This window comes from Microcaecilia unicolor, chromosome 5, assembly GCF_901765095.1.
Source record: "Microcaecilia unicolor chromosome 5, aMicUni1.1, whole genome shotgun sequence".
Classification (NCBI taxonomy): Eukaryota; Metazoa; Chordata; class Amphibia; order Gymnophiona; family Siphonopidae; genus Microcaecilia; species Microcaecilia unicolor.
The window spans coordinates 354,041,326-354,067,619 of NC_044035.1; the positions used below are offsets into that span (position 1 = coordinate 354,041,326).

Consider the following 26,294-nt stretch of genomic DNA (forward strand, 5'->3'; position numbering starts at 1 on the left):
AAGACTGTTCGGCTGGCGGGGGTTGGGGACCCCCGCCAGCAAACAAGGTACCTGATGTGGGGGGGGGGGCGGCGCCTGGGGGGGTCAAATGTGAGGGGGCCAGGGCGTAATCTGTGGGGGCCCGTGCCCCCGTGGCCCCACGTAGCTCGCCCCTGGCACACACAAGCAACACAGAGACACACACAACACATTCTTATCCTGAGGCAGTGCCAGCAGCAAAAATCAGCGTGTGTATACGGAGGGAAGAGAGTCAGGGAGCCGTACCTAGATTCAGTGGGGGCCGTCACTTGTCCCCAGACCTTGTAGTGGGGAACACTGCATTAGAGAGTTCAGAAAGTGAGTGTGGTAAGAGATGTGTTTTTTAATTAGAGGTGGCTGGAGTTATTTATAGGGTGATTCTGCCCCCAGTTCTCACCTGCCGCGCTTTGCAGACAAAAATCATTTGTTTTTATTGTTAAGGGCTTAACACCTTCATTATAATGGATATAAATAATAGAAAATAATTACACACTGTAATTGGGGAAGGAGAATTTTCCAAGAGATGAAAACTGTTTTGTCCCCATGCCAGCAGCCAAATCTAGCAGGGGTCCAGGGGGAGGTCAGTATTTTAATGTTCGCATGTTCAGAAATATTTTTCCTCTGGACTCCGCCTGTGGGTAAAGCAGATGAAAGATTCTGCAGGACCTTTTGTATGCATTGTCTTTTCTAAAGCTGATCTTCTGAAAAATGAGTCAAATAATTTGTCTTTGAAAATTAACTTTGAAGGTATCTGTGGATTTGTTGAAAATGTAGTTCAAGTATTTGCAGCTGTGCCTGAGTGTGAAAATACCAAGCAGCAGGGCATCAGGGGGAAACGCAGAGAGGAAGAGGAGAGGGGTAAAGGAGGGAAAAGGGTGAGGGGCCCGTTTACAAAGGCATGTTGAAAAATGGCCTGCCTGCAATAGTGTAGACGCAGGTTTTGGGCGTGTGCAGAATCATTTTTCAGTGCACCTGTAAAACAGGCCTTTTAAAAATTTTTTTGCCGAAAACGGACATGCGGCAAAGTGAAAGCTGCCGCGCATCCATTTTGGGTCTGAGACTTTATCGCCAGCCATTGATTTAGCGGTAAAGTCTCACGTGGTAACCGGGCGGTAATGACCTATGCGCGTCCGAAAATAAAAATTATTTTTCCGGCGTGCGCCCCAAAAATGAAATTACTGCAAGAGCCGGGCAGTAACTCCATTTTGGTGTGTGTTGGGGGCGCGTAGACACTTAACGCGGCTTAGTAAACGGGCCCATGAGAGAACAGGGGTGATCTAAGCCCTGAGGCTGTTCTCTCAGAGAAAGATGGTGAGCTTGCATTCCTTGCTGTCAAAGTGCTTGGAAAGAAGGGCACACCAGCACACATTCCTTCAGCTCTCCAATCCCTTTCCAAGCAGCTGAGAACTGCAGATATATTTATATATCATCTGGATGTTTGCCCATCACAAAGTGAATGATAAAAGGAACCGCGAATGATTGTGATGGTCAAGGTTAAGGGAGTCCGTGGATATCTTTGGCTAGTTCTGAAGCAGGCCTTCTCAGCGTAGTCCTCGGATCATGCCAGGTCCCATCGGGTTTTCTGAATATCCACAGTGAATGTGCATTAGATAGAGTGGCATGCACCTCCTCCTTAGTAGGAAAATCCATCTCATGCATATTCATTGTGGATATCCTGAAAACCTGATGGGACTTGCCCTGCCCCGAGGACTGGGTTAAGAAACCCTGCTCTAGAGGATTGGCAGTGATTTTTCCTTACACATGTGTGAGCGTGTAGACTTGAGCTCATCTTCTGTCAAACTGTAGGAGACGGAGAGTCCTGATCGGAGATGAAGCCGGGTACACATGAGTATTGCTTTTCCAACCACTTTCCAACTGTGGGGGAACAAGCAGAAATGATGGGCCTTGGGATCTTGCTCTCACAGTCAGGGCTGCCGGGGGGGGGGGGGGGGGGGGGGGGAATTCCCCGGGCCCAGGCCATCAAGGAGGGCCCAGCGCCGGAGTCTCTCGCCCTCTCCTGCTCCCAGGCCGCTGGCACCGCAGTCCCACCTCCACCTGCCTACCCTCTGCTCCCTTCTGTCTGTCGACCGACCCTCTGCATTAAAAAAAAATTCTCTAAAGCAGCAGCGCAGTGTCTTCTCTGCAAAAGCATCAGATCGCCTCAGGCGGGCCTTCCCTCACTGTGTCCCGCCCTCCTCTGATGTAACTTCCTATTTCCGCGAGGGCGGGACACAGTGAGGGAAGGCTCTAAAATCTCTAAAGCAGCAGGCATAGCGTCTTCTCTGCGAAAGCAGCAGATCGCCTTGGGCGGGCCGTCCCTCACTATGTCCCGCCCTCCTCTGATGTAACTTCCTATTTCCGCGAGGGCGGGACACAGTGAGGGAAGGCTCTAAAATCTCTAAAGCAGCAGGCATAGCGTCTTCTCTGCGAAAGCAGCAGATCGCCTTGGGCGGGCCGTCCCTCACTATGTCCCGCCCTCCTCTGATGTAACTTCCTATTTCCGCGAGGGCGGGACACAGTGAGGGAAGGCTCTAAAATCTCTAAAGCAGCAGGCATAGCGTCTTCTCTGCGAAAGCAACAGATCGCCTCGGGCGGGCCGTCCCTCACTATGTCCCGCCCTCCTCTGATGTAACTTCCTATTTCCGCGAGGGCGGGACACAGTGAGGGAAGGCTGTAAAATCTCTAAAGCAGCAGGCATAGCGTCTTCTCTGCGAAAGCAGCAGATCGCCTCGGGCGGGCCGTCCCTCACTATGTCCCGCCCTCCTCTGATGTAACTTCCTATTTCCGCGAGGGCGGGACACAGTGAGGGAAGGCTGTAAAATCTCTAAAGCAGCAGGCATAGCGTCTTCTCTGCGAAAGCAGCAGATCGCCTCGGGCGGGCCGTCCCTCACTATGTCCCGCCCTCCTCTGATGTAACTTCCTATTTCCGCGAGGGCGGGACACAGTGAGGGAAGGCTCTAAAATCTCTAAAGCAGCAGGCATAGCGTCTTCTCTGCGAAAGCAGCAGATCGCCTCGGGCGGGCCGTCCCTCACTATGTCCCGCCCTCCTCTGATGTAACTTCCTATTTCCGCGAGGGCGGGACACAGTGAGGGAAGGCTCTAAAATCTCTAAAGCAGCAGGCATAGCGTCTTCTCTGCGAAAGCAGCAGATCGCCTTGGGCGGGCCGTCCCTCACTATGTCCCGCCCTCCTCTGATGTAACTTCCTATTTCCGCGAGGGCGGGACACAGTGAGGGAAGGCTCTAAAATCTCTAAAGCAGCAGGCATAGCGTCTTCTCTGCGAAAGCAGCAGATCGCCTCGGGCGGGCCGTCCCTCACTATGTCCCGCCCTCCTCTGATGTAACTTCCTATTTCCGCGAGGGCGGGACACAGTGAGGGAAGGCTCTAAAATCTCTAAAGCATCAGGCATAGCGTCTTCTCTGCGAAAGCAGCAGATCGCCTTGGGCGGGCCGTCCCTCACTATGTCCCGCCCTCCTCTGAGGTAACTTCCTATTTCCGCGAGGGCGGGACACAGTGAGGGAAGGCTCTAAAATCTCTAAAGCAGCAGGCATAGCGTCTTCTCTGCGAAAGCAGCAGATCGCCTCGGGCGGGCCGTCCCTCACTATGTCCCGCCCTCCTCTGATGTAACTTCCTATTTCCGCGAGGGCGGGACACAGTGAGGGAAGGCTCTAAAATCTCTAAAGCAGCAGGCATAGCGTCTTCTCTGCGAAAGCAGCAGATCGCCTCGGGCGGGCCGTCCCTCACTATGTCCCGCCCTCCTCTGATGTAACTTCCTATTTCCGCGAGGGCGGGACACAGTGAGGGAAGGCTCTAAAATCTCTAAAGCAGCAGGCATAGCGTCTTCTCTGCGAAAGCAGCAGATCGCCTCGGGCGGGCCGTCCCTCACTATGTCCCGCCCTCCTCTGATGTAACTTCCTATTTCCGCGAGGGCGGGACACAGTGAGGGAAGGCTCTAAAATCTCTAAAGCAGCAGGCATAGCGTCTTCTCTGCGAAAGCAGCAGATCGCCTTGGGCGGGCCGTCCCTCACTATGTCCCGCCCTCCTCTGATGTAACTTCCTATTTCCGCGAGGGCGGGACACAGTGAGGGAAGGCTCTAAAATCTCTAAAGCAGCAGGCATAGCGTCTTCTCTGCGAAAGCAGCAGATCGCCTTGGGCGGGCCGTCCATCACTATGTCCCGCCCTCCTCTGATGTAACTTCCTATTTCCGCGAGGGCGGGACACAGTGAGGGAAGGCTCTAAAATCTCTAAAGCAGCAGGCATAGCGTCTTCTCTGCGAAAGCAGCAGATCGCCTTGGGCGGGCCGTCCCTCACTATGTCCCGCCCTCCTCTGATGTAACTTCCTATTTCCGCGAGGGCGGGACACAGTGAGGGAAGGCTCTAAAATCTCTAAAGCAGCAGGCATAGCGTCTTCTCTGCGAAAGCAGCAGATCGCCTTGGGCGGGCCGTCCCTCACTATGTCCCGCCTCCTCTGATGTAACTTCCTATTTCCGCGAGGGCGGGACACAGTGAGGGAAGGCTCTAAAATCTCTAAAGCAGCAGGCATAGCGTCTTCTCTGCGAAAGCAGCAGATCGCCTTGGGCGGGCCGTCCCTCACTATGTCCCGCCCTCCTCTGATGTAACTTCCTATTTCCGCGAGGGCGGGACACAGTGAGGGAAGGCTCTAAAATCTCTAAAGCAGCAGGCATAGCGTCTTCTCTGCGAAAGCAGCAGATCGCCTTGGGCGGGCCGTCCCTCACTATGTCCCGCCCTCCTCTGATGTAACTTCCTATTTCCGCGAGGGCGGGACACAGTGAGGGAAGGCTCTAAAATCTCTAAAGCAGCAGGCATAGCGTCTTCTCTGCGAAAGCAGCAGATCGCCTTGGGCGGGCCGTCCCTCACTATGTCCCGCCCTCCTCTGATGTAACTTCCTATTTCCGCGAGGGCGGGACACAGTGAGGGAAGGCCCGCCCGAGGCGATCTGCCACTTTCGCAGAAAAGGCACTATGCCTGTTGCTTTAGAGATTTTTTTTTTTTTTTAATTTAAATGAAGGGGGTCGGACAGCAGGTAGAAGGGAGCAAGAGAGTAGGTAGGTGGAGACTGGGAACTGCGGCGCAGGTGGCCTGGGAGCAGGAGAGGGATGCGACAGAAGTAGTGATTGGGGGGGGGGGGGGGAGGGCGCGGCCTTGCCCTGAGCCTGGCTCAGTCTCTCAGCGGCCCTGCTCACAGTCCATAGGTTTTCTTCATCATTTACTGAATTGTACGTCAGCAGAGGGAACAGGAAACTTGCAGAGCCGTGACAGAAAGAAAAGAAGGGTGTGCGAACTGATATTCTGCCCTCCTCCCTTCCCATTAATACATTTGAATTTCATCTTTTGCCCTCTTTAAGCCTATGATTTGCTTTTCTATAAGTTGTAAAGTACTGATGACAGATCTACTCAGTGTTGTCTTGCCTATTGATAACCATTGCCTCCCTCTCTTCATCAACCGACAAGCTGGGGTCCCCGAAAGTTCCCCTCGTATTGTACTGCACTTAAATTTCATTGTGACGTTCTGTTGAGAAGAGGCTTCCCAATTTTAGAGAGGCTGAACACTCCGTGGCCTCCTTAATTGTGTCCTTGTGTGGAACCCTTTGACATATGGTGGAACAGGGCGATTGGCAGCCCAAAATTATGACCCATGGCCCCTTCTCTTTGTTTCTTGTGTTCCTTCACTCACTCTGCTTGATCAGTGGCTGAGCAGCTAACATAGTAGATGACGGCAGAAAAAGACCTGCACGGTCCATCCAGTCTGCCCAACAAGATAAACTCATATGTGCTACTTTTTGTGTATACCTTACTTTGATTTGTACCTGTCCTCTTCAGGGCACAGACCGTATAAGTCTGCCCAGCACTATCCCCGCCTCCCAACCACCAGCCCCGCCTCCCACCACCGGCTCTGGCACACACCGTATAAGTCTGCCCAGCACTATCCCTGCCTCCCACCACCAGCTCTGGCACAGACCGTATTAGTCTGCCCAGCACTATCCCTGCCTCCCACCACCAGCTCTGGCACAGACCGTATAAGTCTGCCCAGCACTATCCCCGCCTCCCAACCACCAGCCCTGCCTCCCAACCACCGGCTCTGGCACAGACCGTATAAGTCTGCCCAGCACTATCCTCACCTCCCAACCACCAGCCCTGCCTCCCAACCACCGGCTCTGGCACAGACCGTATAAGTCTGCCCAGCACTATCCTCACCTCCCAACCACCAGCCCTGCCTCCCAACCACCGGCTCTGGCACAGACCGTATAAGTCTGCCCAGCACTATCCTCACCTCCCAACCACCAGCCCTGCCTCCCAACCACCGGCTCTGGCACAGACCGTATAAGTCTGCCCAGCAGTATCCTCACCTCCCAACCACCAGTCCCGCTTCCCACCACCGACTCTGGCACAGACCGTACAAGTCTGCCCAGCACTATTCCTGCCTCCCAACCACCAGCCCCGCCTCCCACCACCAGCTCTGGCACAGACCGTACAAGTCTGCCCAGCACTATCCCCGCCTCCCAACCACCAGCCCCGCCTCCCGATCTTGACTAAGCTCCTGAGGATCCATTCCTTCGGCACAGGATTCCTTTATGCTTATCCCACTGTGGACTACAGGCCTGCAATCAGCACCTGCAGCGTGTATAAGGAAAGCGGGGTGCCTATAATTGAGGTACCCTGGACCTCTCTCACCGTCCACTACAACTGCTACCTCCATGACACTTTGTATGGCAGCTTGGATTGAAATTGTACAGAACAGATATCGATAGGAAGTTTGATGTTTTGGGAGCGAATGAAGCGATTCCAGAGGCTGTGGGTGGGTGGGTCTGTGGGCAGAATGGATGAGCACAAAGTTTCCTCTTTACCCCCCCCCCCAATCCCCAGTGGCCCCCTCCATCTTAAATTATAAAAACCTTAGCTGGCAGCGATTCCCAAGCCCCACCAACCGAAGTCCTCCTTCAAAGGGGCACCAAGACCCTCCCTACTGTTAAGCTCAGCAGTCAATGGCAGCGTTCCTGAGTCACCGACTCTTTCACCCTGTGCGTGTTCGGTTCTTACACGTGAAACGAACACGCTTGAAAACTGAGCCAGCAGGATAGAGCCTACTCCAGTTGGGAGGGAAAGGGCATATCTACTGTAGGGCAACTGGTAGAGGATGGCACAGTGATTCCCTTTGATGAATTGCGGGAAGACTACGGCCTTTCCCAGCGAGACCTCATCCGCTTAGACAGGTTTCGGACTTTGTTCGTCATAGAGCCTGGGTAGAGGTGCTCTTTTGGAACGGGCAATTCAGTAGCGGTAGAGGAATCATCAGTAGGTTTTATCGAGCTTTACTGCTCCAAATCCCTGTACCGCCTCAATATCAAACGGTTTGGGAAAGTGCCCCGGGCAGTAAATTTCGACAGGGATGTGGGAGAAATATTTACGTCCTTGTTGTGAGTTTCTATAGCATTTAATATGGTAGAGAAGGGAAGGGAAGGAGGGAGGGGTTTTTTTTTTGGGGGGGGGGGGAGGGAGTTTACTGCATCCCTATTGTGCATTAATATAATGGGTTTTTTGGCCATGTACCAAAGACATATGGTATGTCCTTGGATTATTGCCTTCAAATGCTACGTTATGTTTGCTATACTTGTCATTTGTTCGAGCGGCTGTTTGGGTTTTGTGTGAAGCCTTAAATAAACTTAAGAAAAAGAAAACCGAGCATATGTGGTTGTAGCATTGCTGGCTCAGGAACATTGCCACCCACTGTTGAGCTTGGCAGAAGGGTGTGCTGGATGCCTTCGGACGAGGTCTTCAGCTGGAGGGGTTGGGGATCCTCTCCAGCGACAGCAAGGCTGCACCACTGGTGGATGGACCCCTGTCTAACTGTGGTTATGCTACTGGCTATTAGTGATTCTTCTGGACATTATTTGCCACAGGTAGGGGGCGGTGTGGCTGTCACTGGACTTTCCCAGTCTCCAAACTAGTCTGCCATTCAGAACATTTCACTTTAAGATACGCCTCGCTCTCGAACTGTATCAGCCTTGGTTTCCTTGTTCCATTCCACCATTATGAGATTCCTGAGTGCAACTTCGTTCTCTCACAAGCCCTGTGCTTTCCCTCTTTCGTGTGCAGTGATCCAGGCTCCGGGTCCCTCTGTGATGCAGGGGCTCTGCAGCCTTCGTGTCAAAGATATTTCACTATCGGCTGCCTCCAGCCCTTCTCTATTCTGGTACTTGGAGTGATATTAATTTCTGTGTGGCTGGCAGCTGATGCCGTCCCGATAGGACCTTCCTTTCCCACCCGCTGTGGTGATAGGCATTCTATCGTCTCTCTGCAGGCTCTGCACTTATCAGGGAGAGGAATTGGCAAAAGGGATATAAAAAAAAAAACAACAAAACTTTGAGGAGCTCAACTTTCTTTTTTTTTATCTGTGAGATCCGTTTGTGTGTGAGCAGTAAGGACGGCAGAAGATGCAGGGCAGATGGCGGAGAGGGTGAAAGCCTGTGTCTGGTGTGCTGTTTGCTGGGTCTTACTCTGGAATTCTCTGATCTGCTGACAAGGGCATGTTATTCCCAGAGGTTGGCAAACATTCCCTTGTTTTTGTTAATTGTCTCAGCAGGGCGGATGGTTTGAGGAGAACTCCCATACCTGACACACCCAAGAGAGAAACCTCAGGAATAAGGATAGTAGTGGGCTGAGATACACAATGTTGGGAAAACAGCACAAACAGCTGAACAGTGAATGGTAGGCGTTAAGTGTGAGGAAACAATGGATTGTTATCTGAACTGTGTACAAGGCTGGATTTAGGTATTAGACAAGCTACAGCTTAGAGCCTCATATTATAAGGGTCCTCAGTAAAGAAAAGGGAAATAATGAAAATTACAATATAAAATAATCAGAATTACTGTTTTTATTATTGACTATTGTTGGTTGTTTTATTTATTTATTTTTTTACATTTGTCATAACTACTATCACTACACGCAGTGCGGGTAAAACAAGGGAGGAAAACTATTAAATCTAAAATTTACTTCCTACATAACTGGGGAGTTGAGGAGGTGACCGAGGTGTTTCAGTAGGATGCAAAGTGCCATACAGGCCTGTGTACTGGGAGCGAGAGGGCATTAGTTCAGGGTAGGGGGGGGGTGTGATTAGATTGTAAGCTCTGTGGAGCAGGGACCATCTCTTACATGTTTAGTGTACAGCACTGTGTACGTCTAGTGGTGCTATAGAAATGAAAAGTAGTAGTAGTCTTTGGGATTCCGGAATCTTGCTACTCTTTGGGATTCTGCACGGAATAAGTACATAAGTAGTGCCATACTGGGAAAGACCAAAGGTCCATCTAGCCCAGCATCCTGTCACCGACAGTGGCCAATCCAGGTCAAGGGCACCTGGCACGCTCCCCAAACGTAAAAACATTCCAGACAAGTTATACCTAAAAATGCGGAATTTTTCCAAGTCCATTTAATAGCGGTCTATGGACTTGTCCTTTAGGAATCTATCTAACCCCTTTTTAAACTCCGTCAAGCTAACCGCCCGTACCACGTTCTCCGGCAACGAATTCCAGAGTCTAATTACACGTTGGGTGAAGAAAAATTTTCTCCGATTCGTTTTAAATTTACCACACTGTAGCTTCAACTCATGCCCTCTAGTCCTAGTATTTTTGGATAGCGTGAACAGTCGCTTCACATCCACCCGATCCATTCCACTCATTATTTTATACACTTCTATCATATCTCCCCTCAGCCGTCTCTTCTCCAAGCTGAAAAGCCCTAGCCTTCTCAGCCTCTCTTCGTAGGAAAGTCGTCCCATCCCCACTATCATTTTCGTCGCCCTTCGCTGTACCTTTTCCAATTCTACTATATCTTTTTTGAGATACGGAGACCAGTACTGAACACAATACTCCAGGTGCTGTCGCACCATGGAGCGATACAACGGCATTATAACATCCGCACACCTGGACTCCATACCCTTCCTAATAACACCCAACATTCTATTCGCTTTCCTAGCCGCAGCAGCACACTGAGCAGAAGGTTTCAGCGTATCATCTTGCTACTCTTTGGGATTCCGGAATCTTGTTACTCTTTGTCCTTATCCCTTATGTGTGCTGTTTGACTGTCTTGATTACATTGTAAGCTCTGTGGAGCAGGGACTGTCTCTTCATGTTCAAGTGTACATCGCTGTGTAAGTCTAGTAGTGCTATAGAAATGAAAAGTAGTAGTAAGGCATTAGCGCAGGCCTGGGTATGTAGTAGAAGGGAGGAGAGGGCATTAGCACAGGTAAGGTGCCTGAGTGATACCGCAAATTCCAAGAAGATTTGGGTGGGATATTTTCCCTCCTTGTTATGTTGCAGGTGTGACTTAGAACTGGTTATTAACGTGGTGGGCTTGCTGGAGCAGGGTGCGGGTCCTGGGAATGGGGCTTCCGCTGTCCTTATGTCTGTACTGAGATGATTTGCGCACTGCTGTGTTTTTCTTGGGTTTTGCTCTCCTGCTCATGACCCAGGTACATCAGAACATGCTCTTGGAGGGATGTGAGACCTGGGAGGCGCAGCCGTGACAGACCAGGTTCCTAATACAGGGAACTAATTTATCAAGACACTGGCAGCTGCATTTTATCAGAGATCCTGCGAACATGACTAATGGTGTTTGAGAAACAGCTGGCATTGCCAAAGCTAAAGGCACATCAGGCAGTTAGGAATGGAGATTGTTACCTTTTAAACAGCAGCCTTACTGCCCAGAGGGCAAGAGCTGAGCAAGGGCTTATTCTGTCATCAGAGGCAGAGCACATATCAGAGTCTCAAACAGAATACTGTAAGTTACGCCCACCCTGGCTTCATTTAGGTGCCCGAAGGTGCATCAGGTCTGTGGCTGATGTAACCGCAGGGACATAAATGTAAGAGCCCAGATTCTGTTATAGAAATGAGGTCTTCCTGCACAGCACTGGGGCACCTGAAAGGAGGTACCCATTTATCTATATATATAAAACTCACCCTCAACGTTCTGAAGACAGTGACGTCAGTGAAGCCAAGCCCTGACTTCCCTCAAAAAGGTTCGAAGGTTCGTGGTGGTGAAGCCACCAAAATCGCTCCGGGCCCCGCCCTCGAGGGCGGAGCAATGGCAGAACAACGAAGGGGTTGGCAGGGAGGGAGGCACGGAGGCGGGGGTGGGGTGGGTGGGTGGGAAATCACTACGGGCCCCACCCTCGAGGGCGGAGCAAGGGCAGAACAACGAAGGGGTTGGCAGGGAGGCGGGGGGTGGGAAATCGCTACGGGCCCCGCCCTCGCGTCAAACGTCATGACGTTGAGGGCGGAGCAATGCCACAACAACAAAGGAGTTGAGGGGGGGGTGTTGCCGACGAAAACCTTGCTAGCGCCCGTTTCATTTGCTCAGAAACGGGCCTCTTTTACTAGTACTAGAATTTTGTCATCGTCGCTTTCTTCTCAGGCCTCTACTTTTTAGAATTTTTTACTGTTGGAACTTAGGGCAAGTAGTGAATTTTATGCTTTTCGAAGGCTTCTTAAAACTTTTCTATTTAAGAAACGTGGTGGGTTGTTTTAGCTGAGTTGGTTGTATAGGTTACATTGTACCTATTTTTAAGTGTGCGGTATCGTTTGTAACAAACTGTATTATCTGAGCGTTGTGTTCGCTCTTTTATCCGCATTGAACTACATTGGTATTTGCAGGCTATATGTTTTTTCTATAAAGTGAATACATAAATAAAATATGTTACCTTTTATACAAATAGACATGACATAATCTCTGGTTTTTTTTTTTTAATTATCCTCACTGGAGCCATTTTCAGGAGCTCGACTAAGTGCAAAATCAATGGATAGTAGTTAGGAGTTACGGACCAAGAAAGGGATCTGGGTGTCGTCGTCAATAATACACTGAAACCTTCTGCTCAGTGTGCTGCTGCGGCTAGGAAAGCGAATAGAATGTTGGGTATTATTAGGAAAGGTATGGAAAACAGGTGTGAGGATGTTATAATGCCGTTGTATCACTCCATGGTGCGACCGCACCTTGAGTATTGTGTTCAATTCTGCTCGCCGCATCTCAAGAAAGATATAGTAGAATTGGAAAAGGTGCAGCGAAGGGCGACTAAAATGATAGCGGGGATGGGACGACTTCCCTATGAAGAAAGACTAAGGAGGCTAGGGCTATACAGCTTGGAGAAGAGACGGCTGAGGGGAGACATGATTGAGGTATATAAAATAATGAATGGAGTGGAACAGGTGGATGTGAAGCGCCTGTTCACGCTTTCCAAAAATACTAGGACTAGGGGGCATGCGATTAAACTACAGTGTAGTAAATTTAAAACAAATCGGAGAAAATTTTTCTTCACCCAACGCATAATTAAACTCTGGAATTCGTTGCCGGAGAACATGGTGAAGGCGTTTAGCTTGGCAGAGTTTAAAAAGGGGTTGGACGGTTTCCTAAAGGACAAGTCCATAAACCGCTACTAAACGGACTTGGAAAAATTCAAAATCTCAGGAATAACATGTATAGAATGTTTTTTTACGTTTGGGAAGCTCACCAGGTGCCCTTGGCCTGGATTGGCCGCTGTCGTGGACAGGATGCTGGGCTCGATGGACCCTTGGTCTTTTTCCAGTGTGGCATTACTTATGTACTTATTATACTCATGGATCTGGTAGGAATTACTCAAACCAAACTAGTTCTGTTTCTGAAAATTCATTGAGCAGAGAGGTGTGGTAGCTGTGTTAGTCCACTTTTAAAGGTAATCAATGGAAATAAAACAAAATAAAATATGGAAAAGAAAATAAGTTGATACCTTTTTATTGGACATAACTTAATACATTTCTTGATTAGCTTTCGAAGGGCAACCTTCGAAAGCTAATCAAAAGGGATCATCTTATTTTCTTTTCCATGTTTTATTTCTGTTGATTACCTGAAAATTCATTGAAGTGGGTTCTGAAAGACAAAAGGTCCTGTGGGCTCTCTTCCCCCGCCCCACCCCCACCCCCTTTCGCCGTCTGCAGAAAATGAGGTGCGGAGTGTGCATGCAGATCTGAAAACTCCATTGTGCACAACAGTTTACACTATGACCTAAACACTGACTCCAGCCACGGCCCACCCAGAGCCCCTGAATGAGCCTAGACCGGAGTCATGCACAAGAAGAACGTTCTTATGTTTACGAAGGACATTTTATGCACATATACTGGCCACGCGTGAAATGTCACTTATAAGCATGACGAGAACGTATGTACATACAAAACATGTGCCGTTTTATAAAATATCTGTACGTTGCAGTTCCACCACACTCCTCTCCAGTGACGTTCCTAGGTCGGCTGCCACCCGGGGCGGATCGACACTGCGCAACCCCCCCCCCCCCCACCCGGTGCAGCTGCGTCCATCCCCCCAGGGTGCAGCACGACACCCCCTGGCGCATCAAGCCCCCCTCGGGGTGCATTCTTGGCTGCTGGAGGGTGAAGAGAGCAGCCGCGCGCCTGTCGGCTCCGCTGGCTCCCTGCTCCCTCTGCCCCGGAACAGGAAGTAACCTGTTCCGGGGCAGAGGGAGCAGGGAACCAGCGGAGCCGACAGGCGCGCGGCTGCTCTCTTCACCCCTCCAGCGGCGTGCACCCGGGACGGACTGCCCCCACCACCCCGCCCTTGCTACGCCACTGCTCCTCCTCCAGATGTGCTTGCACACAGATTCCCTAAAAGGCCGCAGCGTCTTGCCGTGCGTCTGCTTTTTGCACAGGTATATCCACACAGTCTTCTGAGAGCCTGCATCCGCTTGTAGAACATGGTTTATGTGTGGAAAGTGAAAATCACACCATCCCATTTGGGCCCTAAGGACGCACACTCAAAAGGGCAGTATTAGTAATCTAGGCACCTGCATTTACACGCCCCTTGCACATGTGCATGCACAGAATGCTCAGCCTTTACTCGAGTAAGTATACACATACCTGCAAAAGTGCCAGCAGGGGGCGCTCGAGCAAACTCTTTGACTCTGTCCAGCACCCCATTCATTTTGAAAAGTTGGCTCCTATGCATCCACGCTTGTGCCACCTGTACAGCTGGGCTAGCTATGAACGGGTGGCAGACTGAGAGTGACCCGGGCCCTCCCCAACCCTACCCCCTCCTTTACAAGTGCAGCTGCTGCCCTCCTCCCACACACCACAGTCCCCCCCCCCCCCCCCCCGAGCCTCAGTGGGCCCTTCTTTGTCCTACCTTGAAGGACCCTGCTGGTCTGGTGACTGCTTTGGGGGCAGGGAAGAACCCCATTCTTTCCTACGTACTATCGCTATTATGCCCAGTGCCGCCGTGTTTTCAAAATGGCAGCCAAGACTTCCCACAGTTGTCTCACGAGACTGCTGCAGGGAGTCTTGGCAACCATTTTTAAAGCATGGAGCCACCGGGCAGAATAGCGGCAGCAGGCAGGAAAGAGGGTTGTTCTTTCCTGCCCCCCTCCCTCCCCCCCCTCCGCAGAGGCCACTAGACCACCAGGGCCCTTCGAAGTAGGGGGGGGGGGGTTGAGGTGTGTGTGGTGGCGGCTGACAACTGGGCCGAGCCTCTGGGCCGTCGGGCACTGCCCGGTTTCCTGAATGCTCAATCCGCCCCTGATGCGCCGATACTGGGCCCTGTTATGGAATTGTCATCTGTTACAGAATTGTATACTGCTCATCGTTGTGGGCACCTCAGTGGGGGCTCTCAGTTGTAGAGTTGCCTTGTACTGCATGGCCCATTTCAGTGGGTAGGTTTTCCACTGCACACTGTCTGTTGCAGACTTTCCAGCTCCTGAGCACTATACTCGAAGCACTGCCAGTGCAGACTGGGGTCTTAATGTTTAAATGTTATTTATGTGAGTTTATGTTGAATTAAGTATGATGTGGTGTTTGTAATTTGCTCAGTGGTGATGAATAAACAGAATTTAACATGTGAAATGACTCTTTGCCAGCGGTGGTAGGGCTGTAATATTTCACCTTCAGTCTGGCCGCTGTCACAGATGGACAGTTGGTACCAGTTACAGGGGCGTAGCCAGAGTTTGGCAGGAGGGGGGTCCAGAGCCCAAGGTGAGGGGGCACATTTTAGCCCTCCCCCCCCCCCGCCATTGCTGACCCCTCCCTCCGCTGCCACCACCAACAACTTTGACCCCCCCCCTGCCGACGACCCTCTCGATCCCCCCCTCACGCCGCCAACTCTACCCCGCCGCCACCGCCGCCTACCTTTGCTGGCAGGGGACCCCCAACAGCTGAGGTCCTCTTCTTCCAGCGCAAGGCTTCGTTCTATTTCTGTGAGTCTGGTACATGCAGGACGTCAGATTCACAGAAACAAAACGAAGCCTTGCACCGGAAGAAGAGGATCTCGCTGGCTGATCTGCAAGGCTTCGTTCTGTTTCTGTGAGTCTGACGTGTCAGAAGCAGAACGAAGGAAGAAGAGGACCTCGCTGGCTGATCTGCAAGGCTTCGTTCTGTTTCTGTGAGTCTGATGTCCTGTACGGAAGAAGAGGACCTCGCTGGCTGATCTGCAAGGCTTCGTTCTGTTTCTGTGAGTCTGATGTCCTGCACGGAAGAAGAGGACTTCACTGGCTGATCTGCAAGGCTTCGTTCTGTTTCTGTGAGTCTGACGTGTCAGAAGCAGAACGAAGGAAGAAGAGGACCTCGCTGGCTGATCTGCAAGGCTTCGTTCTGTTTCTGTGAGTCTGATGTCCTGCACGGAAGAAGAGGACTTCACTGGCTGATCTGCAAGGCTTCGTTCTGTTTCTGTGAGTCTGACGTGTCAGAAGCAGAACGAAGGAAGAAGAGGACCTCGCTGGCTGATCTGCAAGGCTTCGTTCTGTTTCTGTGAGTCTGACGTATCAGAAGCAGAACGAAGGAAAAAGAGGACCTCGCTGGCTGATCTGCAAGGCTTCGTTCTGTTTCTGTGAGTCTGACGTCCTGCACGTTGTACGTGCAGGACGTCGGACTCACAGAAACAAAATGAAGCCTTGCGCTGGAAGAAGAGGACCTCGCTGGCTGATCTGCAAGGCTTCGTTCTGTTTCTGTGAGTCTGATGTCCTGTACGGAAGAAGAGGACCTCGCTGGCTGATCTGCAAGGCTTCGTTCTGTTTCTGTGAGTCTGACGTCCTGTACGGAAGAAGAGGACTTCACTGGCTGATCTGCAAGGCTTCGTTCTGTTTCTGTGAGTCTGACGTGTCAGAAGCAGAACGAAGGAAGAAGAGGACCTCGCTGGCTGATCTGCAAGGCTTCGTTCTGTTTCTGTGAGTCTGACGTGTCAGAAGCAGAACGAAGGAAAAAGAGGACCTCGCTGGCTGATCTGCAAGGCTTCGTTCTGTTTCTGTGAGTCTGACGTCCTGCACGTTGTACGTGCAGGACGTCAGACTCACAGAAACAAAATGAAGCCTTGCGCTGGAAGAAGAGGACCTCGCTGGCTGATCTGCAAGGCTTCGTTCTGTTTCTGTGAGTCTGATGTCCTGCACGGAAGAAGAGGACTTCACTGGCTGATCTGCAAGGCTTCGTTCTGTTTCTGTGAGTCTGACGTGTCAGAAGCAGAACGAAGGAAGAAGAGGACCTCGCTGGCTGATCTGCAAGGCTTCGTTCTGTTTCTGTGAGTCTGACGTGTCAGAAGCAGAACGAAGGAAAAAGAGGACCTCGCTGGCTGATCTGCAAGGCTTCGTTCTGTTTCTGTGAGTCTGACGTCCTGCACGTTGTACGTGCAGGACGTCGGACTCACAGAAACAAAATGAAGCCTTGCGCTGGAAGAAGAGGACCTCGCTGGCTGATCTGCAAGGCTTCGTTCTGTTTCTGTGAGTCTGATGTCCTGTACGGAAGAAGAGGACCTCGCTGGCTGATCTGCAAGGCTTCGTTCTGTTTCTGTGAGTCTGACGTCCTGTACGGAAGAAGAGGACTTCACTGGCTGATCTGCAAGGCTTCGTTCTGTTTCTGTGAGTCTGACGTGTCAGAAGCAGAACGAAGGAAGAAGAGGACCTCGCTGGCTGATCTGCAAGGCTTCGTTCTGTTTCTGTGAGTCTGACGTCCTGCACGTTGTACGTGCAGGACGTCAGACTCACAGAAACAAAATGAAGCCTTGCGCTGGAAGAAGAGGACCTCGCTGGCTGATCTGCAAGGCTTCGTTCTGTTTCTGTGAGTCTGATGTCCTGTACGGAAGAAGAGGACCTCGCTGGCTGATCTGCAAGGCTTCGTTCTGTTTCTGTGAGTCTGACGTGTCAGAAGCAGAACGAAGGAAGAAGAGGACCTCGCTGGCTGATCTGCAAGGCTTCGTTCTGTTTCTGTGAGTCTGACGTCCTGTACGGAAGAAGAGGACTTCACTGGCTGATCTGCAAGGCTTCGTTCTGTTTCTGTGAGTCTGACGTGTCAGAAGCAGAACGAAGGAAGAAGAGGACCTCGCTGGCTGATCTGCAAGGCTTCGTTCTGTTTCTGTGAGTCTGACGTCCTGCACGTTGTACGTGCAGGACGTCAGACTCACAGAAACAAAATGAAGCCTTGCGCTGGAAGAAGAGGACCTCGCTGGCTGATCTGCAAGGCTTCGTTCTGTTTCTGTGAGTCTGATGTCCTGTACGGAAGAAGAGGACCTCGCTGGCTGATCTGCAAGGCTTCGTTCTGTTTCTGTGAGTCTGACGTGTCAGAAGCAGAACGAAGGAAGAAGAGGACCTCGCTGGCTGATCTGCAAGGCTTCGTTCTGTTTCTGTGAGTCTGATGTCCTGCACGGAAGAAGAGGACTTCACTGGCTGATCTGCAAGGCTTCGTTCTGTTTCTGTGAGTCTGACGTGTCAGAAGCAGAACGAAGGAAAAAGAGGACCTCGCTGGCTGATCTGCAAGGCTTCGTTCTGTTTCTGTGAGTCTGACGTCCTGCACGTTGTACGTGCAGGACGTCGGACTCACAGAAACAAAATGAAGCCTTGCGCTGGAAGAAGAGGACCTCGCTGGCTGATCTGCAAGGCTTCGTTCTGTTTCTGTGAGTCTGATGTCCTGTACGGAAGAAGAGGACCTCGCTGGCTGATCTGCAAGGCTTCGTTCTGTTTCTGTGAGTCTGACGTCCTGTACGGAAGAAGAGGACTTCACTGGCTGATCTGCAAGGCTTCGTTCTGTTTCTGTGAGTCTGACGTGTCAGAAGCAGAACGAAGGAAGAAGAGGACCTCGCTGGCTGATCTGCAAGGCTTCGTTCTGTTTCTGTGAGTCTGACGTCCTGTACGGAAGAAGAGGACTTCACTGGCTGATCTGCAAGGCTTCGTTCTGTTTCTGTGAGTCTGACGTGTCAGAAGCAGAACGAAGGAAGAAGAGGACCTCGCTGGCTGATCTGCAAGGCTTCGTTCTGTTTCTGTGAGTCTGACGTCCTGCACGTTGTACGTGCAGGACGTCAGACTCACAGAAACAAAATGAAGCCTTGCGCTGGAAGAAGAGGACCTCGCTGGCTGATCTGCAAGGCTTCGTTCTGTTTCTGTGAGTCTGATGTCCTGTACGGAAGAAGAGGACCTCGCTGGCTGATCTGCAAGGCTTCGTTCTGTTTCTGTGAGTCTGACGTCCTGTACGGAAGAAGAGGACTTCACTGGCTGATCTGCAAGGCTTCGTTCTGTTTCTGTGAGTCTGACGTGTCAGAAGCAGAACGAAGGAAGAAGAGGACCTCGCTGGCTGATCTGCAAGGCTTCGTTCTGTTTCTGTGAGTCTGACGTGTCAGAAGCAGAACGAAGGAAAAAGAGGACCTCGCTGGCTGATCTGCAAGGCTTCGTTCTGTTTCTGTGAGTCTGACGTCCTGCACGTTGTACGTGCAGGACGTCAGACTCACAGAAACAAAATGAAGCCTTGCGCTGGAAGAAGAGGACCTCGCTGGCTGATCTGCAAGGCTTCGTTCTGTTTCTGTGAGTCTGATGTCCTGTACGGAAGAAGAGGACCTCGCTGGCTGATCTGCAAGGCTTTGTTCTGTTTCTGTGAGTCTGACGTCCTGTACGGAAGAAGAGGACTTCACTGGCTGATCTGCAAGGCTTCGTTCTGTTTCTGTGAGTCTGACGTGTCAGAAGCAGAACGAAGGAAGAAGAGGACCTCGCTGGCTGATCTGCAAGGCTTCGTTCTGTTTCTGTGAGTCTGACGTCCTGCACGTTGTACGTGCAGGACGTCAGACTCACAGAAACAGAACGAAGCCTTGCGCTGGAAGAAGAGGACCTCGCTGGCTGATCTGCAAGGCTTCGTTCTGTTTTTGTGAGTCTGATGTCCTGCACGGAAGAAGAGGACTTCACTGGCTGATCTGCAAGGCTTCGTTCTGTTTCTGTGAGTCTGACGTGTCAGAAGCAGAACGAAGGAAGAAGAGGACCTCGCTGGCTGATCTGCAAGGCTTCGTTCTGTTTCTGTGAGTCTGACGTCCTGCACGTTGTACGTGCAGGACGTCGGACTCACAGAAACAAAATGAAGCCTTGCGCTGGAAGAAGAGGACCTCGCTGGCTGATCTGCAAGGCTTTGTTCTGTTTCTGTGAGTCTGACGTCCTGTACGGAAGAAGAGGACTTCACTGGCTGATCTGCAAGGCTTCGTTCTGTTTCTGTGAGTCTGACGTCCTGCACGTTGTACGTGCAGGACGTCAGACTCACAGAAACAAAATGAAGCCTTGCGCTGGAAGAAGAGGACCTCGCGGGCTGATCTGCAAGGCTTCGTTCTGTTTCTGTGAGTCTGATGTCCTGCACGTTGTACGTGCAGGACGTCAGACTCACAGAAACAGAGCAAAGCCTTGCGCCGGAAGAAGAGGACCTCGGCTGGCGGGGGTCCCCCGCCAGCAAAGGTAGGCGGCGGCAGGGGGGGTCCAGGGCCAAATCTACGGGGGGGGGGGGAGGCCCAGGCCCCCGTGGTCCCACGTAGCTAAGCCACTGGTTCAGCAGATGCTGCCTGAGAAATGCTTATTTTCTTAGTATTTAGAGAAAGTGTTTCAGGTGTCCTTGTGTAACTCTGACAAATGCGACAGCAACATTTCCAAATTCCTTGTAGCAGTACAATTAACTGGCATTTGTGCACAGGATAAACTCATTGCGGGGGAGGGGGGACTGTTCCTATTGTTCACTTACAGGGTAACCTGAAGCACAGTGAGAAGTCTTCCCCAGTCAATGGCAGAGCTGGGATTAGACCCTCTGTGTCCTGAGTGTCATCAGTGTGATGGTGCCCATTGCTCTGGTGAGGGGTTGCTGATGATCAGAGAAGCATCTGTGGGACCCTCAGCTGCCTGATTTGCCTTGGAGGGTTGTAACAGTTTCTTGGACGGGCCACATTGTATCTTCCTGCAGTACAAAGTAACCTTTGCCAGACTCTTGTCTCCTAATCTGCAACATACACAGCCCCACACATAACTTGAACATGAAAAAAAGTATTATCTGTACAATGACCTTGCTCACTGACTGGAGTTCACTGCTTAAAATTTTGATATGCAAATAGCTGATAGGCATAATCTGGAATCCTCCATCTGGGACTGTTTACGGATTACTGAACCATTTTATTTACTCTGGGCTTCAAGGGCTCCATTTTGTATAATATAGATCGTTGCATGCATGAGCTCTGTGTTCTCTCTCTCTCTCTCTCACACACACACATATCAAAGTGTGCAGATACACATGACATCCACAAACATAAGATATTTTGGAGAGTGTTATGTCTAAATTACACAAAAGCTGAGTGGAGGAGTGGCCTAGTGGTTAGGGTGGTGGACTTTGGTCCTGGGGAACTGAGGAACTGAGTTTGATTCCCACTTCAGGCACAGGCAGCTCCTTGTGACTCTGGGCAAGTCACTTAACCCTCCATTGCCCCATGTAAGCCACATTGAGCCTGCCATGAGTGGGAAAGCGCAGGGTACAAATGTAACAAAAATAAAATAGATACTATTGGAGATTCTACATGGAATGTTGCTACTATTGGAGATTCTACATGGAATGTTGCTATTCCACTAGCAACATTCCATGTAGAAGGCTGCGCAGGCTTCTGTTTCTGTGAGTCTGACGTCCTGCACGTCAGACTCACAGAAGCAGAAGCCTGCGCGGCCACATTGGTGATCTGCAAGGGCCGACTTCTAGATGGAATGTTGCTAGTGGAGTGGAATAGCAACATTCCATGTAGAATCTCAAATAGTAGCAACAGTGGAGGAGTGGCCTAGTGGTTAGGGTGGTGGACTTTGGTCCTGGGGAACTGAGGAACTGAGTTTGATTCCCGGCACAGTCAGCTCCTTGTGACTCTGGGCAAGTCACTTAACCCTCCATTGCCTGCCGCATTGAGCCTGCCATGAGTGGGAAAGCGCGGGGTACAAATGTAACAAAAAAAATAAAATATTCTAAAAAAACAATAACAATCTTGAGTACCTACTTTAGGCTACAAATAGTCATCTGTGTTAGGCCCCTAAAACAGAGGCACTGGACCTCAATTAGACCAAAAGCTCACTGCATATCCCCCTGGGCTTACCTTAGTAATCCTGGTGGTCTAAGAGCCTCATCAAGGCAGGAGCGATTCCCAGTTTCTCCTCCCATGCCGGCTCCACATTCAAAATGGTTGCAGCAGCCATTTTGAGATTGGGACAGGCGTGGGCAGGAGTATGTCGTATAATTATACCTCTCTGTTATTGAGATCTTCCATGTAACCTCCTGTAGATCTCCTTACATGTCCTGCTCAGCCGTGTCTCTCCCAGATATTGTGTTGTATTCTAAACCGTTTCGATAATCACTGTTTATAAGTGCTGTATCAAATAAATTAAACCTTCCATATCATCAAGCTGATCAATCCATAGACTGGTGGGTTGTGTCCATCTACCAGCAGGTGGAGATAGAGAGCAAACTTTTGCCTCCCTATATGTGGTCATGTGCTGCCGGAAACTCCTCAGTATGTTCTCTATCTCAGCAGGTGGTGGTCACACACAGCAGCAGCTCTGGCTAGGCCTCCAAGCCTAATCCTTAGGTTTTGTTGAGGCCTGGGGTTGAGGGCTCTTTTGAGCAAGTGCAAACCTGGTGGTGCCAGGTCCCTCCTTTTCTCCCCCCTCCCGCTGGCTCAGTTTAAAAAAAAAAAAAAAAAAAAAATTTTAAACGTCTTTAAAGGCGTTTAATTCGACGTTTCTTTAAACGTTCATTGCAGCTACTCACTGGGACACCAGTTTGTTACAGCTCGGAGCGGCAAGCAGGTAATTTTACCTTTTTATAGCGGGCAGGGGGTTCCCCGATTCTTCTCCTCGTGGCATATGGCGTCGGAGGGCGAGGGCGCAAAGGGTCGCTCCCCGGATCGCTGGAGCGCTTCTAGAGGGGATGCGGGGGGTTTTACAACCTGATTCGCCCTTGATGGGTGACAGTTTAGTGACCGATGAATGTCCCGGTCGTTCCTCGGCGTGGCGGTTTTTTCCCGCCATAAACGCCCATCCCCCGCTCCTCGCCTCCGCCATCTTGGCCGGCCACGCGGCTCGACGGCTTCTTCGTGGGCCGCCCTTGAGGTTGGAGACATTAATGCCATGAACGCCCTTAATTTGGGCGACGGCACGAAGCGGCTAAAGTTAAGCGCCGGTCTTCCCGCGCGGCTGCCTTCGCGGAGTTTCGCGCCGGACGCCATTTTGGATGCGCAGAGTCTCTCCCCGCTATTGCGAGCGCCGGTTGAGAGTGCGTCTAGGGCTGTTGCCCAGGCTGCGGAAGTGCACAGTCTGGGGGTTTCTCCCCCGAGTTTGTTTTGCTGCTGCATCAGGCTTTCCCTCATGCAAAACGCTGCCCCTGCTCCCTCTTCTGATAAAGAGGTTGAGGTTCCCAGAGGTAAACGCCCTCGGGTTGATTTCCAGGCCTTGGAGGACTTTGTCTCCTCCGATGTAGATGAGGGCAGCGTGTCTGAGGTCTCCCAACGGTCCTTTGCGGATTCCTTGGAGGAGATAGATCCCCGCTCGGATGGAGCGGATGACCCCTCTGCAGCGCGGCTTTTTAGCCCAGAGGATTTGCCCAACCTGTTGTTACAGGCCATGGACACTTTGAAGATTCCTCTCCGAGGACGTCTCTCCCTCAGCCCCTGTTGGCTCTGCCATTATGCTGGGGACGAAGCGCCCGCCTAGATCCTTCCACGTGCATGATGCCATGCACACCTTAATTGCGGCTCAATGGGATGTCCCGGAAACGAGCCTTAAAGTGGCTAGGGCTATGTCCCGCCTCTATCCTTTGGCTGTGAGTGAACGTGAGGCCTATCTGTGGCCTACCGTGGATTCTTTAATCACTGCGGTGACTAAGAAAACGGCGTTGCCGGTGGAAGGTGGCACGGCCCTAAAGGACGCCCAAGACAGAAGATTGGAGGCGGCCTTAAGGTCGTCCTTTGAGGCAGCTGCGTTAAATTTGCAGGCCTCAGTTTGCGGCTCCTATGTGGCCAGGGCGTGCCTGACTATGGTGCAGCGGGCTTCCCACCTCGGATCTTTCCTTGAGGGCTGATTGGCCGGCCCTGGAATCGGGCTTAGCCTATTTGGCAGACTTGAGAGCCTCAGCTAAGGGCATGGCTCAGACAGTCTCTGCGCGGCGGTGGCTTTGGCTGAAACATTGGTCGGCTGACCACGGCCTCTAAATCCCGCCTGGCTAGATTGCCTTTTTAAAGGCAAGCTGCTCTTTGGGGTCGAGCTGGGACAAAATCGTGACCGATCTCGGCACGTCTAAGGGCATGAAATTACCAGAGGTCAGGGCTCGGGCTAGTACTCGTCCCGGTACCTCCAGAGGACGGTTGCTGGAAGCCCGTCGGTACGAGGGCGCCGGGCAAGTCGGGTTCCTCTGCCCCCTCTTCCTTCAAGAGGGATTTCTCCCCCAAGCAGCATTCCTTTCGCAGAGACCGCCGTCCCGGAGGTGCTCCTCCGGTCCTCCCCCAGGGTCTCGTACCCAATGACGGGGCCTTGTCCATGCCCCATTGCAGATTGGAGGACGGCTGTCCTCGTTGTTCTGGGCGAGTGGACCACTATAACTTCAGACAACGTGGGGTGCTGGAATGTCATCAGAGGACGGCTACAAGCTAGAGTTCTGCCAACCCTTAAGAGACGGGTTTTGTACTCTCTCCCTGCAAGTCTCCGGTCAAGCTGTGGCAGTGCAGCAGACCTGGACAACCTGATCCGCCTGGGTGCGGTCGTTCCGGTGCCAAAAAATCAGATTGGCAAGGGACGTACTCCATTTACTTTGTGGTTCCAAAGAAAGGAGTGTTCTGTCCGGCCTATCCTCGACCCTCAAAGGGGCAATCGGGTGCCTGGAAAGTGAGGCACTTTCGCATGGAGACTCTCCGCTCTGTTATAGCGGCAGTGAAGGCAGGAGAGGTTCTTGGCTTCCTTGGACATCAAGGAAGCGTACCTGCATATTCCCATCTGGCCTCCTCTCCAACGCTTTCTGCGTTTTACAGTCCTGAGACGACACTTCCAGTTCAGAGCCCTCCCTTTCGGGTTGGCTACTGCTCCGCGGACCTTTTCCAAAGTAATGGGGGTCATAGCGGCCTTCCTGCTAAAGGAAGGAGTACAAGTCCATCCTTATCTGGACGATCTGGTTGATCCGAGCCCCCTCTTATGCAGAGTGCGGCAAAGCTATGGACCGGGTAGTTGCTCTGGTGAGCTCCCTGGGATGGATCATCAACTGGAAGAAGAGTCAGCTGCGCCCGACTCAGTCCCTGGAGTATCTGGGAGTTCGATTCGACACCCAAGTGGGCAGAGTGTTCCTGCCAGACAATCGGATTGTCAAGCTTCAGGCTCAGGTGGACTAGTTCCTAGTAGCCTCTCTATTCGGGCTTGGGACTACGTGCAGCAGTTGGGCTCTATGACGGCCACGATGGAAGTAGTGCCCTGGGCCAGGGCTCATATGAGACCACTACAGCTATCTCTGATGCTGCGCTGGACTCCGATGTCGGAGGATTATGCTGTGCGCCTTCCCGTGGACCCAGCAGTGCGCAAGGCGCTGAGCTGGTGGACGCAGACAGACAAGTTGTCTGCAGGATTGCCTCTGGTGACCCCGGAGTGGATTGTCGTCACGACAGACGCCTCTTTGATGGCTGGGGAGCCCACTGCTTGGGAAGGACAGCGCAGGGGCTCTAGTCTCCTGCAGAGGCAAGTGGTCTATCAACCTCCTGGAACTCAGAGCCATTCGGTTGGTGTTATTGGAGTTCATCCCGGTACTGGTGTTGTAGCCTGTACGGGTCCTGTCGGACAATGCCACGGCTGTGGCCTATATCAACCGCCAGGGAGGTACCAAGAGCGCCCCTCTAGCCAAGGAGGCTATGAGTCTTTGCCAGTGGGCGGAAGCGAACCTGGAGCAGCTTTCAGCGGCCCACATTGCCGGAGTCATGAATGTCAAGGCGGACTTTCTCAGTCGCCATACCTTGGAGCCCGGAGAGTGGCAACTATCTGCTCAGGGCGTTCTTGGACATCACGAAGCGCTGGGGCCAGCCGAGCCGAGATCTGATGGCGTCATCGGCCAATTGCCAAGTGCCGCGCTTCTTCAGCAGAGGACGGGACCCTCGATCCCTGGGAGTAGATGCTCTTCTCCAACAGTGGCCGACACAAGAGCTCCTCTATGTGTTCCCGCCCTGGCCCATGTTGGGCAGGGTGCTAGACCGGGTGGCAAAGCATCCCGGCAGGGTAATCCTGGTGGGTCCGGATTGGCCCAGACGTCCCTGTTATGCGGACTTGATCAGGCTCTCAGTCGACGATCCTCTGCGGCTGTCAGTGGAGCAGGGCCTGTTACATCAGGGTCCCGTGGTGATGGAGGATCCCTCTCCCTTTGGTCTTACGGCCTGGCTATTGAGCGGCAGCGTCTGAGGAAGAAGGGCTTCTCAGACAAGGTCATCGCCACTATGCTGAGAGCGAGGAAGCGCTCTACTTCTACTGCTTACGCCAGGGTTTGGCGTATCTTTGCAGCATGGTGTGAAGCAGGCTCACTTTCTCCCTTCACTGCTCCAATTTCTTCAGTGTTGGCGTTCCTGCAAGAAGGTCTGGAGAAAGGCCTGTCGCTCAGTTCCCTTAAAGTCCAGGTAGCGGCTCTGGCTTGCTTCAGGGGCCGCCTGAAGGGTGCTTCCCTGGCTTCGCAGCCAGATGTGGTGCGCTTTCTCAAGGGAGTTAATCACCTGCGCCCTCCTCTGCACTCAGTGGTGCCTGCGTGGAATCTCAACCTGGTGCTAAGAGCATTGCAGAAGCCGCCTTTTGAACCCTTGTCGAGGGCATCTCTGAAAGACCTGACGTTGAAAGCAGTCTTTTTGGTGGCTATCACTTCAGCCAGAAGAGTTTCCGAGCTCCAGGCGCTCTCATGTCGAGAGCCTTTTCTGCAGTTCACTGAGGCAGGAGTGACTATTCGCACAGTGCCTTCCTTCCTGCCCAAGATTGT

General features: G+C 51.9%; 1 protein-coding gene across 1 annotated transcript in view; it reads left to right on the plus strand.

Annotated features, from left to right (window-relative positions):
* ZFPM1 (zinc finger protein, FOG family member 1) overlaps positions 1-26,294 on the plus strand; it is a 344,168-nt gene that overhangs the window by 176,645 nt on the left and 141,229 nt on the right. The window lies entirely within an intron of this gene.